The sequence below is a fragment of the Gopherus evgoodei genome, chromosome 1, assembly GCF_007399415.2.
Source record: "Gopherus evgoodei ecotype Sinaloan lineage chromosome 1, rGopEvg1_v1.p, whole genome shotgun sequence".
In the NCBI taxonomy this organism is placed as follows: domain Eukaryota; kingdom Metazoa; phylum Chordata; order Testudines; family Testudinidae; genus Gopherus; species Gopherus evgoodei.
In genome coordinates, this window is record NC_044322.1 from 227,357,671 (window position 1) to 227,376,493 (window position 18,823).

Genomic DNA, 18,823 nt, shown 5'->3' on the forward strand with positions numbered 1-18,823 from the left:
GAAGCCTTCTACTGCAAGACAAAGCCAAGAAAGAAACCAACAGGACTCCACTGGCCATCACATACAGCCCCCAGCTAAAACCCCTCCAATGCATCATCAAGGATCTACAACCCATCCTGGACAATGATCCCACACTTTCACAGGCCTTGGGTGGCAGGCCAGTCCTTGCCCACAGACAATCTGCCAACCTGAAACATATTCTCACCAGTAACTTCACACCGCACCATAATAACTCTAGCTCAGGAACCAATCCGTGCAACAAACCTCGATTCCAACTCTGCCCACATATCTACACCAGCGACACCATCACAGGACCTAACCAGATCAGCCACACCATCACTGGTTCATTCACCTGCACATCCACCAATGTAATATACACCATCATATGCCAGCAATGCCTCTCTGCTACGTACATCGGCCAAACTGGACAGTCTCTATGGAAAAGGATAAATGGACACAAATCAGACATTAGGAATGGCAATATACAAAAACCTGTAGGAGAGCACTTCAACCTCCCTGGCCACACTATAGCAGACCTTAAGGTGGCCATCCTGCAGCAAAAAAACTTCAGGACCAGACTTCAAAGAGAAACTGCTGAGCTTCAGTTCATCTGCAAATTTGACACCATCAGCTCAGGATTGAACAAAGACTGTGAATGGCTTGCCAACTACAGAACCAGTTTCTCCTCTCTTGGTTTTCACACCTCAACTGCTAGAACAGGGCCTCATCCTCCCTGATTGAACTGACCTCGTTATCTCTAGCTTGCTTGCTAGCATATATATACCTGCCCCTGGAAATTTCCACTACATGCATCTGAGGAAGTGGGTATTCACCCACGAAAGCTCATGCTCCAAAACGTCTGTTAGTCTATAAGGTGCCACAGGATTCTTTGCTGCTTTTAATAATGTTATGTTCTGTGCTCATTCAAGATCAATGCATTTCCTCCTGGGCCACTCCCTTTAAAGGAATATTGCTTAGTTAAGAGACACATAATTAATAATCAAACAGAAAGCTTCAACTGTGTCAAAAGTACCAGAATAAATAGTCTGTGTCATAAAATTACTATCTGCACTTAGGGCCTTTTCTTTATTGTGGATCTTTTCCATGGGTGGATGGATGTGTACTCTGACTGTTATACTGCCTTCTCTTGTTCAAGAAGCAGGTTAGTATGGACTGGGGTAGGGTGACTGTCACTGCCTCTTGGGGTGGTCTCTTCAGGAGTCTCATCATCTCCTGACTGATCATCCTTAGTTTGCTCTCAGTCAGGTCAGTTCCTGGACCCCCACCTTAAGTTAAGCCTGTCAGTCCTTCACTTTTTGGGCTTGCAGTCTCTTTCAGTCTCCTGACTGTTTTCTTGGAGGCAGCCCGGTGGTCGGCTGTAGCCACCTTGCTGTCCCAGACCCTTCTGACTCCCTTTCCCTCTCTGTACTCTTGCCTTTATAACCTCTATCCATGCTTGGCAGCTCTGCCTACATGGGGGTGTGATCAAGCTGCTTGCTTGTAAACAGGACAGACTCTCCTCTCCCCTCTATGTTCAATATGGCGTTTGTAGACCCAATTACAGTGACATTCCAGTAAGTGCCCATCAAGATTTCTTATTCTGAGCATGCAAAGAAAAAAAAGTCACAAAAATGAGCCATGCAATGGAAATGTGTGATGGAGGTTAAGCTGCACCCACAGATGTGAAAAGGAAAAAGTAGTCTGACTTCTCTCTCATTCCTTTTTTTCCTGCCTCGGAAATCACTAAGTGACAGTATGGTGACATAGTCAAATACTTTGGCTTGGTTTTAAAGAACTGAATAATTTTGTGACCAAATTTTGTGGCAATACAAGCTAAAAGTTAAGCAAAGGGAAGCTCCCACACTTCCAGGACTGCACAATTTGCCAAGAATGTCATGGGGGAATTGGTCACTTTCCTTGGAAGTGTAATTTATTAACCACTGCCAAGGGTAGAAAGCAGAGCAGATGGATTAGTAATCTGATATGGAAAATTCTATGTTCCTAACTCTTCTGTGTCTAGAAGAACATATTTACAGTAAAGTACACTTTTCCACAGAGAGTTATATTCTCCAGTCACTATGAAACTGCTTACCTTGAGAGGAAAACTTAAGAAAGCAAGGGATAGAATTTTCTCAGTAACTGGGTCACTATGGAACTCACTTGCAGAGATTAGAAATACTACAAATCTCACCACTTGCAGAACAAAGCATAAAACATGTTTTACCAACTAAAGAAGATTCAGTGGGCTGCCTCAGGGGAAGAAAGAAGTAAATGACTGTATGTGGGCCTTTGTACTGTGGTGATAATTTTTGTTAGGTTCTCTCACACTATGGTGAGACCTACTGATTAGGTTTTTTTCTTAAAATTAAAAATATATCAAGGCATTTGAAATGGGGCAAAAGTAGAACTTCACACAAAATGGACTTTGCAAAGAAATATAAGAAAATAAAAAAGATTAATTTTTGTTCCTAGAAGCCTTGACAGATATGAATTGAGAGAAAAACTCAATGATAGAAGCAAGAGAACAGACAATTAATCTTGGCTGTCTTTTCTCCCCCTCCCACCACCCACACAAAAGAAGATGAAGTGCTATGTGGAAACTCTTGGTAAATTGACATTGGCTCAAAATTGACAAGGAAAGCTACAGCAAATTGCATTAATGGAGACATAAACCTGAAGGACAGCACATTCAGCACAGCAATCAGTCACTTTTAAGTAGGACATTGTATTGTTTTGAAACTTACATTTTATTTTTGTTATCGACAAAGCATGTGAAGAGCTAAGCTACAGAACAGGTAGCAGAAGTAAAAAATTTCTAATCTCATTTACACTGATCAGATCATTTACATTGGTAGGGAAGTGTGTTTTAGTCCTGATTGGAAATAACTACTTATAAGGATGAGAGGATACATCAGTCTCCAAAGCTTCATTTCTTATGCTCACTTCTGAGATTGCCACCAGTCAGGCCAGATGTCCTATAGGAACTGAACTGAGACCACTAATTCATGTCACACATTCATTGGCCACAAAACAGCCATCAGTAGGAAACAACTTTGAGTTATTACATATCTGGGTCAATTTTAAACCAGTTACCTACAGCTAAGAGGATCCATACCTGATTACCACTTCCTTGAGGCATGCAGTACCATTACATATGCTTTGAGTGAGCCCTTTTCTGTAGCTTTATAAGGTACAAACACATTCTTTTAAAAATAATAATATATCTTTTCCTTTAGCTTTTTGATATGGAAAATATCAACAATATTGGGTCTATCTATTGTATTTATATTTCCTAATAGAAGCTCTAGAGTAGACCAGTGGTCCCCAAATGTTTTACGTCATGTCCTCCTGACCCCTAATATAATCTGTCCATGCCCCCGTGGTTGGGAGCCAGGGGTCGGGAGCCAGGGCCAGAAGTGGGGCTGTAGTTCAGGCCAAAGCTGAAGCCTTAGATGCAGCTGGAGCCGAGGCCTGGGCCAGGAGTGAGGCCAGGCTGCGACTGGGAGCCAGGGGCCATGGCTGGGACAGGAGCTGGGGGCTGAGGCCAGAACCAGGAGCAGAGCCATACTCAGGGCTGAGGGCCGCAGCTGGGGGTGGAGCCAGAGTGGAGCTGGGGCCAGAGCAGGGCTGGGGGGGTCTTGATTCCCAAAATGGGAGTTAGATACACATTTGAAAATTCCTCTAGGGGTCTGTCTGCAACTTTAGGTACCCAAATACCTTTTAAAATCTGGTTTTTAGGAGCTTACGTCTCACCGAAAGTCAGTGGGTCTTAGGGTATGTGCTGCTGTAGCAACATAGTTTAGACATTTCCTACAGCAATGGAAGGAGTTTTCTCATCAATGTGGTTAATCCATCTCTCCGAGATGCAGTAGCTAGGTCAGTGGAAGAATTTTTCCATTGGCCTAGGTGCATCTACAATGAGAGTTAGGTTGACCTAACTACCACACTAAGGGTGCAAAATGTATCAAGCCCTGGGCAAGATAGCTAAATCAATCTAATTTTTAAGCGCAGACCAGGCCTTAGACCATAGTCTGTGTTGCAAGTGCTGTTATCAAACTGAGTACTCAAATGTGACTTGAATGAATACATATCAGGCACAAAATCCGATAAGAGGCAACATCTCAGTGGGAGCAAAGCACTTAAGCACCTGCTCAATTTTAAGCATGTGAATAATCCCAATAGGATTACTTGTGCTTAAAGTTATGCAAGTGTTTGTGTGCTGTGCTAAATTAAGGCACTAGTGCAGTCTCAGTTTACAGTATGTTGCATATGCATATGTAAATTTCATTGACTAATGATAACTAATAAAAAATATTAAATAAACTAACTTTGCTTTTGAGGAGGAAGGGTCTAAGACCATCTTGAATCAGCACAAGAAAAAGTTTTGCGGTACCAAATTTATATCTCAGCATCTCCAAAGAGTTTATATCAGCATAGAAAGAGTTTATATCTCAGCATCTCCAAAGAGTTTATATCAGCATTGATTGAAAACAGTGGGACTTCTCACATTAAGGCAAGCAGGATTTGGCCAAGAGGGAGCTAAATAAGTAGATCCCTGCAAATCTGTGGATATCCACTTTATATCCTCAGATATCCATGGACCATGTTTGCGGATTATGTATCAGATGCCGATACAAATTTTATGTCCACGCAGGGCTCTGTAAATATGTGTTAAAATAGAAAGAAAGAAAGAAAGAAAGAAAGAAAGAAAGAAAGAAAGAAAGAAAGAAAGAATGTTTTTAATCAATAGTTTGATGCTGCAAAGCCTCACTCATGTAAGAAATTTATATTAATTTAAATAAAAGAGTACATATGTAAATTTTGCTTCATTTAGCTCCAAAAGAAAAATCGCACCCCTTGTGAGGAGGAAGGTTTATGTTAGAAGTTATGCTCTAGTGTTGCTATTTCTACAGAAATAGATCTTTTATAAATGGGTTTTTTTATGACTTGACGGAAATATAGTAATAAGATTCTCTCATGAATTTTTATATGGATAAGCAATTTTAGTGAGGCTATTTTCTCATTTAAATATTAGGAAAGATGGTTATAATTTCATTGCTTACCATATGCACAGGAATTAATCTGACCCAAGTTGGTACTGGTTTTTTCACAGTCTTGTTTCATATTGTGAACAACAGCACTTGCTTCCTTTTCCTGCGTGAAGGGATGCCATGAGTGAGATAAATTCAGTGACAGTGCACAAGGTAATAATGTCATTAGAACAACAAGAAATAATACTACATTTAAGCTGTAGGAAATCTGATCAGAAATTATCTTCTGGCAGAGGGAAGTGCACAGACAAAATCAGAAATGTACACAGAAGTCATTCAAAGGTATGCCAGGTATGTCGGCTGACTGATGATATAGGTCTGAATTTGGGTACCAGGCACACCTCTCACTGCCACCCAGTGGTTTAACGGATTGAAAGCTTGACTGGATCTGTGAGGTGCGGACAGGTTTAGAATGAAAGAAAGAGTGTACACAAGGATAGGTCCCTCCTTCCCTGGTGTTACGTAGCCCACTGGCTGGCCAGAGAAATGTGATCCATTGGCTCTGCCTTTGCACAATCCTTATTTTAAACCCAGGGTTTCTTGAGCGTCTGCCATTACCTTAATGACACTCTCTCCAACTAATCCAGGAGTGGCATTGAAAAGCTCTGCAGGGAGATGACATTCAAACCTTTTTGGCTGGAAGGATGGGTCCAAAATAAAGGTATTAAAAAGGAGAAATGTGAGTAGGCCTCAGAGGAGACACACACACACACTTTCCTCAAAATACACTCATTTCAGTAGAGCATATGGACCTAATTCTTATCTCACACCAGTGTATATCATAACTTCAGGGAAGTTCATGGAGTTAGTAATAAGTGCAAAACAAAGAGTTGAGTGGGAGAGCTTGGGCTTCCTACCACCCACCTTATCACAGATGTGGCATAAACCTCCTGTTCCACTCCTCCTATCAGGTCTGAGGAGAGGATGGAGAGGTTGAGAGCCTCAGGATGAGGGTGAGTCACCCTCATGGGTCTGGAGGTGGGTTTGAAGTGGGTGTCAAACTGCAGGTTGCAGAAAGAGTCTCTATTATGTTTTCAAGTATCAGAGGGGTAGCCATGTTAGTCTGGATCTGTAAATCAGCAAAGAATCCTGTGGCACCTTATATACTAACAGGCATATATATACCTGTCCTTGGAAATTTCCACTACATGCATCTGAGGAAGTGGGTATTCACCCATGAAAGCTCATGCTCCAAAACGTCTGTTAGTCTATAAGGGGCCACAGGATTCTTTGCTGCTATTATGTTTTATTAACATAACTATTATTTAACAGTTATGGTAGTGCTTAAAAGGTCTCAATCAGTTAGGTGCTGTACAAACATGTGGTCAATTTCAGGCCCTGCCCCAAAAAGCTTACAGCCTAAAAGACAAGAAATACCAGGTGCACAAACAAGCAGGTTAGGGCAAGAGAGAAGTGGTAACAAATATAACAGGATGTGCACAATTCTTATCCAAGAATTTTGTTTCCTCTTTACTACTTAATTTTTATTACTTTTAAACTGTAGTTGCCTTTGGCTCAAACATTTTTGAAATTTGTTTGTAACATCCAAAAACTGACCCTAATGTACCCAATATTAAATGTATATTGAAATATTGTTGAATCTTTTATAATTGTAGGTGGAGGAAAGTAAATACAGGCTTTTCTCCCCAGTGTGGCTGTGAAATCCAGCTTGTGCTAGCCAAGTTAATTTTGCCAGCTCTAATTCACGTATTTACTTGGAAATGGTAATCTCAAAATACAACAAACTATATAGCAGGCACTCTGTGTGCCATGTTCAGTACCTTCTGTACAGGCTAATGCTGGCCGTATAATCAGCAAGCCCCATTCCAGCATTAATAGCTATTTTGAGCATTCTCTTCTGTTCTGTTGGACCACTGATTCCTCCTGCTAGCCATGGGTACAAATGATTGAACAGACATTTGGACCAAGGCTGATACTGGGACCCTGACGGCAACTGCAGTGACAAGCCACAATCAGTTTCACTGTGTATGTACAAGCAGAATTTGGACAAACTGATGAAAGTGAAAATCATAAACACCAACAGTGACAAGAGACAACCAAGTCACCTGAGGATTGCTATCATATAGTCCACTGGGAACTTAGAGAATGGAAATCAACAATATGTTATTTTGGGGGGAAAGGTGACTACCAGTAAGAGCAGATGTTCCCTGATCACTCAAGAAAGTTCAAAGAAAAGCAAGAAAGCTATGCAATCTGCTCCATTAAATTCTACATAGTTTCAGTGACCTAGACACTAGCAGAAGTAATAGGGTATTGAACCTGTCAGATGCAATTGGAATCGATTGTTAACATAGATAAGATTTTGTTTGGAATTTCAGCGCTTTCTGGTGTTCCACTCTCACCTCTGCAAATCTTTCATCCACTCACTCTCCCCAGTTTCATCATCACATTACCATTTTCCCCAGCTTGCCCAAGGAAATTCATTGAACCCTTCCACAGAGCCTTAGGCAAAATACATTACAGTAATAATCAATAGCAGTAAAATGTGCACCATAGCCTGGCTAACAGCCATCACAATAGGTTAAAAATGTGTAAGTGACCATGTAGATTGACAACTCTAATTTATTTTCAGAGAGATTTTTTTTTCTATTCATCATTAGGCTAGGAAATCAGTCCCAAAAGGAAAAAGATGACTCTTTGTGGGTGGGGGCGTTAAAAAAATCTTACTTTAACATTATCACTTTTGTTTTCATGAGGAAAGAAAATAAATAGCATCTTTTAGAGCAATGGTTCTCAAACTTTTGTACTAGTGACTCCTTTCACACAGCAAGCCTCTGAATGTGACCCCCTCTTATAAATTAAAAACACTTTTTTATATATTGAAAACCATTATAAATGCTGGAGGCAAAGCAGGGTTTGGAGTGGAGGCTGACAGCTCGTGACCCCCCCACAATAACCTTGTGACCCTCTGAGGGGTCCCGACCCCCAGTTTTAGAGAGACTGTGGATGTTCTCCCCAAGGCTCCTTTGACAGTGAAACTCAAGATGACCTTGGGCATGTTACTTTGCTTTTTTGTGCCTCAATTTCCCATCTGCAAAATGGGGCTAATAGCACTTCCCTCCCTCACAGGGATGTTGTGAGGATAAATACATTAAAGATTGTGAGGTACTCAGATACTCTGGTGATGGGGACCATATAAGTATCATAGCGAGAAGATGGGGAGAGGGAGCTGGGACCACCTTTAAATTTTCACTGTACAGTTTTGTTCACAGCATATTACACTGACGTGTAGCATGGGAGGATGGCAGGGATATGCTGTAAGCATGGTGAGAGAGTAAGAAAATGTGAACTCTGCCATGCACCCATGATTTATGGAAAACACTGCACAGTATCAGAAAAAATGAGTCATACAGAGAATCTCATTGCCACCAGCAAAAGACAATGCCTTGATGGATCCTGATCATGGAAATGGAAGCTGGAAAAGTGGGCTTCAGAACAGATATTATAGTTAATACATGCAGTGTACTGCTGATAAACACAAGGCTCCACAGTTTCAGACAAGTACTGGACAAAAAAGGCAGCAGCACTTGAAGCACAGAAAGATAGGCAAACAGTGAATTACTAAGTAAAGAGCAGAATGAAACTAAATGCATTGCTTGAAATGATTAGTGGCTAATCCAACCCAAAGGAAAACATACATGTAATAACTACAAAACCTGTTAATAGCATAGTCCTTCTTTTATGCGAATATTGGCAGTTTACTATAGATCCACAATCACTAGCCAATGCAACCACAGCATTTCTAGGTCTAGGTTTTCAGTATTACGAAGCGAAGAAAAATGTCACAGGACAAGTGACTGCTTCATGGATGCCCTGCTTCTTCTCTAATTGACACCAATGGCAAAACTGGGCTCAGTGGGAACAGGAATAGGCCTCAATTACTTTTGCATTACTATTAATCCCCAAATCCCCCTTTTCGTTTGAGTATTGACTAGCCGGCTAACCCCAATTCAAAGTATAACCATTGTCCTGCATTGTAGACATATCAATGTGCACCGTGTGATCTTCAACTCAGTGGGCCAGATATCTCCAAGTGACCCTGCCCCTTTGTGTTGCACTGTCACTAGATTATGGCTGTACAGCTGCTGTACCTGGTTCTGTAAAGCACATCCTGCAGAGGTGGGGTCCTCCAGTGGCATAGAGCCAGGAGGGAAGCACTGAGGCCTGAATGCACAAAAGAAGTTATGCATGGTGACGCGCCGCATCACAACACCTAACTTCACAAATCCTGAGTTAGGCACCTAAGTTCCTATACAATGAACAGGGAGAGGTAGGCGCCTTAGAATGCACTTAACAAAAGACAGCAGGATAGGTAGGGAAATGCCTGCAAGCTAAACCTTGCCCCTATCATAGATGGAAGGGACCTCAGGAGATCATCTAGTCCAAACCCCTGCTCAAAGCAGGGCAAATTACCAGACTTTTTTTTTTTTAAACCCCAGTTCCCTAAATGGCCCCCTCAAAGATTGAGCTCACAATGCTGGGTTTAGCAGGCCAATGCTCAAACCACAGAGCTATCCCTCCCCCCTGAGTGCCTACTGATGGGTGGCAGGGTGGTGCCTATCTCAGCTGCAAACCCTCTCTTGTATTAGGCACCTACACTGCTAAAGAGTTGGTTGGGGGGCGAAAGAGGGAATGAGAGCGAGCGAGAGCACCTGCATATGTGCATGACAATTACTCTTTACCCCAGTGGTTAGAGCACTTGCCCAGGAAGTGGACCACCCAGGATCCAGTCCAATGACTCTCTCATTACTTATCCAGAGTGCAGTAGTTTCAACAGGAGAGGCTGAGCCAGCCCCACATTGAACTATCCCATAGCTCAGTAATTAGAGCATTCGTCGAAGGATATGTCTACAACTGCAATTGAAAACCTGTGGCTGGCCTGTGCCAAATGACTCAGGCTTGCAAGGATCAGGCTGTGGGGCTGTTTAATTGCAGTACAGATGTCTGGGCTTGTGCTGGAGCCCGGGCTCTAGGACCTTGCGAGGTTTGGGTGGGAGGTGTCCCAAAGCGCAGGCTGCAACCCATGCCAGAACATCTTCACTGCAGTTAAACAGCCCCACAGCCCAAGCCCCACAAGCTTGAGTCAGCTGGTGTGGGCCGCCACAGGTGTTTAATTGCAGTGTAGATAGACCCTAAGAGGCAGAAGGCCCCTGTTCAAATCCCTTCTCCCTCCCAAGTAGAAGTGGGACTTGAACTTGAACGAGAGCCTCCCACCTCCCAGGTGAGTTCCCTAACCACTAGGCTAAAAGTTTTGAGGGAAGTCCTCCTTCCCTCCCCTCCCTCAGCTGTTATTGTGTGAACTCACCAGGGGGAGGGAAGGCAATCTGGTAGGTGCCCCCTGAGCATGCTTACCACATTGGGACCTGCACAGCACATCATATGACTTGGGCAGCTAAACACTTATCTTCGCCTGGTTTGTGAATCACTATTGGAGGCAGAGCTAGGCATGTGGATTCACAGAGGGAAGTGGCAGTGCACACGCACAGAGGCAGTAACATTGGCACCTAGGCAGGGGCGCCAGAATGGAAGGGGGGGGGGATTAAGTGGCCGTGGCCCTCCCACTTTTGAGCTCCAGCTTCTGGCCTGACCTGGGGGCAGGGCCCAAAGGCACCGACTTTCCTCAGAGCCGGTGGGTGCTCGTGCCCCCCCGGTCCCACCCTTTCCCCCAAACGTGCCCTGCCCCCATTCCAACCTCTCCCTGCCCCTATTGGACCCCTTCCCCAAATCCCCGCTCTGGCCCCGCTTCTTCCCCGAGCATGCCGCGTTCCCCCTCTTCCCACCTCCATCCCAGCCAAGTGAAACAGCTGTTTCACGGCACAAGCACTGGGAGCTAGAGGGAAAATGCAGGCATGTGGCGCGCTCAGGGAAAGAGGCAGAGTTGAGCAGGGCAGGGGGATGGGGAGCTGCCGATGGGTGCTGAGCACCCATCAATTTTTCCCCATGGGTGCTCCAGCCCCAGAGCACCCACGGAGTTGGCGCCTATGGTGGGGCCTTGGGGACCGGAAGCTGGAGTCGGGCCTGGGTAAGAGCAGCCTGGGGAGCCTGGGCAGCTGTTGGAAGCCTTCAGCTGCCCATGGTGAGAAGGTCTGAGAATAGATTCTAGCCTGTGTCCCCACCCCTTACCCAGGGCAGATGGAGGGTCTGTGGCTCCCCAAAGCTGCCTGAGTGGCTCTTACAATGGCCTGGCTGTGGCCCCGTCCCCAGGCCAGGCCAGAAGCCAGAGCTTGGTCAGGGTAAGAGACGCTGGGAGGGTGGGGGTAGGGACACAGGTGGGGACTGCTCTTGCCCCCCCCTGCCCCGGCAGGTGTAGGGACCCAGCTCCCCGGCCAAGCTCCAACTTGGTTGGGGAGGGCGGAGCCTCATAGGAAAGAGGAGGGACAAGTATGGGGCCACGAAGAGTGTGGTGCCTAATTCCTCCCTGCCCCTCTTTTAAGAAGACTCTGTCACCCCTGCACGTAGGCAACTTTTATTCTACAAAATTTAGGTGATAAGTGAGCTGGATTTTTGAGCATTGCAGCAGTCCAAAAATTGAGACTTAGGTGCCTAACTCCTTTTGTGCATTCAGGTCTGAGTGGCCAACACAGAGGGGGATTAAGCAGGCTAAGATAGTACTGCCTGCTCCACTGACGTACATGTCCTGTTCTATGTATTGGAATGGGAGGGACCATGGTCCCTCTTGTCTCTGTTTAGGGGAATGTGTACCCCAAGACATGTGGCCTGAGAAATCCCTGAATTCCATCAAGTGCAGGATCTGTCATTATGATGCCCTTGTGTGGGAGGTGCACAAAAGACTACCAAAGCTTCTTGTGTCCTCCAACTCTGCATTCAGTCTGGCTCTTGGTTTTAACTGCCAATTTATTCCTACTTCTGGCATAGGAAAGTACCATCATATTCTGATTTAACAGGAAGTTACACCTACCTCTCTGAGATCTGCAAAGGACTGAAAATCAAGTGCTCTTACCTTTGCCTGTGTTAATTGTTGTTTTTTCCCTGATTTAATGATGACAGGGAGGACGCTAGATCTGCCTTTTCTTAGTTTTTCAGGCTTGGAAGCAATTTTCTTCCTATCAAGTGATGACAAAGAAAATTAATCAGTGGGACCACACAACTAAACACATTTTATATTATGCCTGTGCTTATGGGAAAACTATTCTGACCATCCTGAAAAAAAATGTTCTGTAATGAAGCTACTCAATTCACTGAAATATTGCAAGCAGTATCTATTCACATATAAATTCACTGGAATATAATATAAGAATATAATTTTGTTCTTTTTTGGATGAAAAATAAGATGAATAGTGTGCTGGCTAGTAAGTATCCACTCTTGGAATGATTAAAAAGAATTTTTCCTTTAGGGAACAAATTTGCATTAAAGAAAATTGAGTGAAGATGCATGGGCAGGAGATTTTTAGTAATATGTTGCTATCAATGTTCTTCAGCAATTTATTTGTAAGGAGGAAGTCAGGGAAACCCTCCTTTGCCACGGACCAGATTCTGATACCCTTACTTATGTTGAATACTATCTGACTCCATGAATGGCGCCAACAAAGTCAATGAAATTATTTATGGAGCAAAGTGCTATTAAGGATAAGTTAGGATATCAGGTTTTGGTCCTAAACACCTATTTTTGGATCTAAATGTTCTAACAAACCGTCCAGCCAGGCAGATGTTTTCTTTTTCCTTTCAGTATGTTTCTCCATCTTCGAGCTTTGGCTAATCTATGTGCCAAAAAAATAGAGCTTCCAACATTTCCTTTGGAAAACTATTCCACAGCCTAATTTTTTTCCCCTGGAGGCCACAGTGATAGGGGCGGGGTGGCATGCTCTTCAAAATGGCATCTCTTGTCCAATACCTGTCAAAACAACATCCAGTTTTATCTCAGTACCAGTCAGGGAACAAACCTTAGAAAAGGAGGACAAATAGCTTGCCTAGTGTTAGAACATATTTTTGAAAGAAATGTCTGATTGCTACCCTCCACTGTCATTCAATTAAGTTAGTGCTGTAACACGACCAAAATGAACAGATTTTCCAGATTTAAGACAGATACCAAAACTCAAAAAGCAAGAGATGCCATTGTAAGTTACCTCATTTGCTCAAGAAGGAAAACATAAAACTGCCCAACCTCTGATTTTTTGGAGCTTTCTTGGGCTTTCTATTCTGCGGCGTTTTGGCAGAACAGTAAATGTGGATTCCTGGGCCACAAGCACAAAACTGTGAAAGTGAAATTGGATCTGTAACCCCCTGCTTGCTCAGAGTGGTGCACCCCTCTAGTAAAGGGTGCCTACAGATAAAATAGAGGAGCTTGGATATCAGAGAGATGGGCATGCCACACATAAAGTAGACACACAGAGATAAGAATAGATGGAAATAATAGACCGAGGCAGGGGGTCTTGTAAAAAAAAAAAAAAAGAGGAAGAGAGACTACTATTGATTTTTGATCCTCCTTGTCCAAATTCACTTAAAGTTGGGGATTTTTATCTCTTTCCTGATTGGAACAATATTAAGATTATTTTTGTCTTTTTGCTTTGTAGTGGCAGTGGATAAAAACAGGTGGTTGACAAGGGAGGAAGCTGCAGAAAGCAAAACTTCGGGTTTTTAAGTGTGCCACTGTTCACAGGTATGGAAGCAAACTAACATCTTCCTGACCAAATCTCAAAGATGACAGTCAGCTGATCTACATGTGACACCTTGAGTGCTGAGTCAATGGACACTAAATAATATCCCACATCTTTGATCTCATCTACAATGGCCGATAGAGTCTTCTTTGCAGTGGAATGAATTAATCACAAACAGTCTTTGATATGATGTATGGCCTTTTCCATGATTTGCGTGTTCATTGATGTGCTGAGCTAAGAAAGGGTCAAACTTAGCAACTAGCTCTAGAACGGCAAGATAATTGCCATTGTGTTTTGATCCAACAGTCGTATCTGAGCCATGGAATGGCAGACCATGCTCAGCAAGAAAAGCTGTGGTTTCAGGTACATGTCTGAGAGCGTTCTTCCAATAAGCACTAGCTTCCAAAAACTGGTTTTCCATTTGGCTATCAATTCTGCCACTAACTTTCTTTCAGGCATGGCACCTGCTAACTGACCATGCATGCTGCTTACTCATTGCATGATTGGTAACATATGTAATATTCTTCCAATTATTGAAGTCTTCAGAGAACATTCCCCACTTTTTGGTATCGGAAAACAGGTGACAATAAAAACGGTACACTTTCTTCTTAGAAGGCTAATAGATGAGCCATTCTTCCTTGCCAATCTGTTTGTTAGGCTCCACATAGTCAAACATTGATATGGTCAGATAATGATTCTGATTGGTGTACTCTTGCTTTGTCAATGAAAAGTCAGCATCTAGAATCTGGCATTTCTGTGGGCACTTCTCAGTCCAATATGCAATGAGATCTTGAGAAGTCATGTCCCACTTGCCTGGATCGCTGGAGAAGGATATTTTTTTATTACTATCACTGGGAAAGTCTTCAGAGGAGTGGGGTGAGACTGCAGCTAGAGACGTCACAGGAGGCTGCTCCTTTTCATCAGGTGCAGGAGCAGCAGGTTACTTGGGTTGGTATTCGCCTGGACTTCCTCACCACCAGACTTAGTAGAAGGAAAAAAAATGTTAGGATGAAAGGAATACTGTTCAGCACTACATCTTGTCTTTGCCGTCTTTCTTTGGCCTCCTTCAATTTCTGCTATCCTCCTTTCTTTGCCATGGTTTCTATAGTCCAATGTAGGCCTTCTGTGTACAAAGTTCAGTATTGCTTGGGCTCACAAACACTTACTTAGTCCACAAAGACAAAATCATAACCACCATAAATTGAATTCACAATCTTGATGGATTAATTTGTACAAAGCAATATCTAATGAGACAAGAAAATTCCACTGGTCTCCTTACCATCACTCAGCTGTTACTTCAATATGGAATGGAGGGCCTGCAGTAGGGCCTAAAAATAGGAGGGCCTAAGGCTATAGCCTTATTAACCTATGCATTAATCTAGCCCTGAAAACACTTAATACACAATTGCATTTTTAATACAATGTACCTTACTAGTATTAACTGCTAATTCAATACGTTTCGGGGGAGAGGGCTTAGTTGGGGTGAACATGAAACAGGAATTAGACTATGATGTTGCAGTTCATTATGTCAATGTACAGCGGATGTCCAATACAGGTACACTGTAGGGAAGGGACACAGTGATCAGATAAAATGGATTGGTAAAAGATTTAAAGGAGGTATTCTTTAGAGCAGTGGAAACAAGAGAGGCTCAGGGCTTTTATGACTGATACAGCAACGAGCCAACCCCACTCCTTCACTGTCCCTCCCACCCAGCAGGTTGGCTGGGGAGCAGGATGGGTAAGGGCGAAGGCTGACAGAAGCCTCCTGGGTATATATTGAAATGATTATGGAATTACCTGCACTGTACACTTCCAGGCAGTTAAGAATAAAATTGCAGCCTAATTAAACCACATCCAGTGTCTCCTGTTCTTCTTCCAACATACCTTGATAATGAGATTATTAGAAACTTCTAGAAACTTGCTTAATATTGTGTGTGAGGAAGGCAAAGATGTAGCACATCAGAAGTGGACTTGATTCAAATAGGATTTTATTTTTCATTGCATTGATTTATGACACAATGCTGCCACACACCAGCTGCAGCTCACCAAAGCTACTTTGGAATTTCTGGACAGATTGTGGTCAAATGCAATAGACAGTTTACTGCATAGAGAATCACAGAATTAAGTGGCATGCCATCTAGTTTCTGTATGTTTGGGGTCTATAGTGACAAGGTTGTTAGTGTGTTGGGCCAAAGTCCACAAAGATGAGAATTAATCAAACATGTAAACCAGATAAATATTGATGTGCTAGGAAATACTGGTCTCATTAAGGGATATCTTATAAAGCATGGCCTGATACCTACTGCAAAGCCCAGGTGAGACTGTCTGTTTCACTGCCGCCAAAAGTGCAAGTAGAGTTTGAATGAGGGAGAGTAATGGAATTATTGTGCAGATTCATGAAGCATGAGTGGCATGACCTTATTGTTCCTGTTTTTGAAAACAAATAAAACGATAAGGATTTGTGTTGACAGCAACACTGAAATCAAAGTAAATTATGCCTTCACTACTTACCTCACCAATGCAAAGAGAGAGCTTGTAACAATAATGCAGTATCTTAAAGAGAGTGGCCAAACATACTACTAATGAGGGCTGAAGCTCAGACCTTTTTGCATTACTTAATGAATTGAGCATCACCACACTGACAAACCAAAAGCCTCTGAACTGAGAATAAATTCACAGTCTTCCCCAAAATACTAAAAGGTGAGGGAGTGATCCAGATATTTGAAGCTCACATGAGATTAAGCATATGTTGAGAACAAGCACACAAGCCATCTGGTACCTAGAAATGACTATAGCCATTAAAAATAAAGTAATATCTTGCAATGGCAGTGACAACAGGCTCCCAGCACAAAGAACATTTAAACTCCTCTGCCTGATGGATCATGGCAGCTCCAGCTATATCTGACTACAATGGCCAATCATATTTAGTGGTTATTAATATTTTTCATGTTTCATAGAGATATTACTCATGTGAACTACATTCGGCAAGATAGTTATAGATGAAAGTGTGTGTTTGGTCTCTATGTAATCTATAATCAGTTAATTTCCAATCATTTTTCATCTGCAAAATTCAAGTATGCTAGTCCGCTAGTCCATATTACCCTCAAGGGAATGGCAATGCAGAGAGAGAAGTCCAGAGCGTCAAAAGTATCCTGAGGTAGAATGAGCCATTCCAGCCTTCCTGAGCTAACTGTTTAAATAGTGATAAATAGTCCACCAGTTGTTATTAGAAAATCAAATTCACATAAATATACCATCATTTTCCTGAAACGAGAGCCTTATTGGCCAAATTATGAAAGGGTAATGTGTTATATGAAACAGAAAGATTCGTGTAAAATATTTCATGACAAAAGAAATTCTACTAAGCCCTTACCAGACTTGAACTCTGGAGCTAAAACAGTTGGCTAGAAATAGTGGATAAAAGAAAAAGGATAAATGAAATACTCCAAGATCCTATCTCATCAAAGCCGAGGGAAAAAATATTACAAATTATTTCTTCCTGCTCAGGAGTCCTGGATAGATTTTGCTGACATTTCACAAACAAACAAAAGTATAAACAAACAAGACAATTTACCAGGGCTGAGGTCATGCATAAAAAATTTAAGCTAAATGGATCATTTTTCATAAAGTTATGAGCAAGTGGAAACAAAATTTTATAATGTAAATTCCAATGTAATATTAAACAATGGCTTTTACTACTATGTAAGTATATATATATATAGCTTATTTTAATTGCTTAATTGCTTATCACTGCAGCAGTTTATATGATCACTCATCTTTATCTGTAATAATGTATTTGTGTATAGACAAAATTATGTATTGGTTTTAACTGTATTTCTTTTATTTATTATTTCATTGTGTTACCTATTGTTTATTTAGCTAATAATTTATCAGCTCTGAAGAAAACTAGAAAATAGGATGAGTACAAAAATCATAGCAGTGCTCATAAAATAGTGATACATCTTAATTCTCACTTCATTTTAAAGAAACCCCAATTGTAATTGTAATTCATAATTGCTTTAACTATCTGCCTAGGTTCTTCTACCACACCCATCACTGCAGTATTTCAGCACCTGAGAAACAATAAACTTGCAACAGTGTTTTCCCTCTTGAATGAACCCTAAGCATTTGAATACAAAATGTACTTTTCACATATTGATGAAATTGAATTTAGCACATATTTCTGTTCTAAGATGCTCATCGCAGATCTCTTTGACATATTTTGCATCTGATCAGTGAGCAAAACTCCCACTAAAGTCAATGGGAGTTATCTCTGGGATATGAACACAGACTGTGCAACCAAGTTCTGCAGCATAATCAAGAGTTAAGGAATGTGGATAAGTATTAGATCCAATGGGAAGGTCTTAATTCTAGTATCAAAGATCATTTCCAGAAGTATTTGGATGCTACCAGTCTCTCCCATGCCTCCTGATACTTTCTGCACATTTTATGAAGGCCCAACACTATTAGATAATACTTAGTCCTGCCATGAGTGCAGGGGATTGGACTAGATGACCTCTCAAGGTCCCTTCCAGTCCTATGATTCTATTGCCCTCCAATCTATCAATTTTTTAAAATAATATATTTTCTTTAATTAATACACTGCTCACATTATTAAGTCTTTCAACCTCCATTTCCAAACATCATAGACCTTTCAATATAATTATGTCATTATTAATAAACAATTAGTAAGTGTCTGCAAAGTTTCCCACCATGAATCAATAGAAGTTTCAGTTTTTAACAACTGTGGAGCCAAGGCATCAATCTTAATTTCCAACCTTTCCTCCATGGATCTTAATGCAGAAAGAAATGTCTTCCATGAGATCCCCAGAGAATCACCATTTTCAAAAATGGGGTCCCTGGGACTTGCCTGGCGTGAAGAATAGGGAGTTGCCACTGGGTGTACCCGAACATGCAGCTCCATCCCACCAATTCACCAGTACTTAACCTCAAATTGTGTTCAGTAAGCCTCTGCCGATTGTTCTCATCTGGCGATTTTCTCTTTTTCTGTGGCATTATTACTACACTCAAAGAGAGTCTGAAGTGAGAAATGCACAAGCCGATGACACAGAGAATGCCTGCAGGTAAGGAAACCTGCTGTATGCACATTCACAGCACCACCGTCCTGCACTGTCC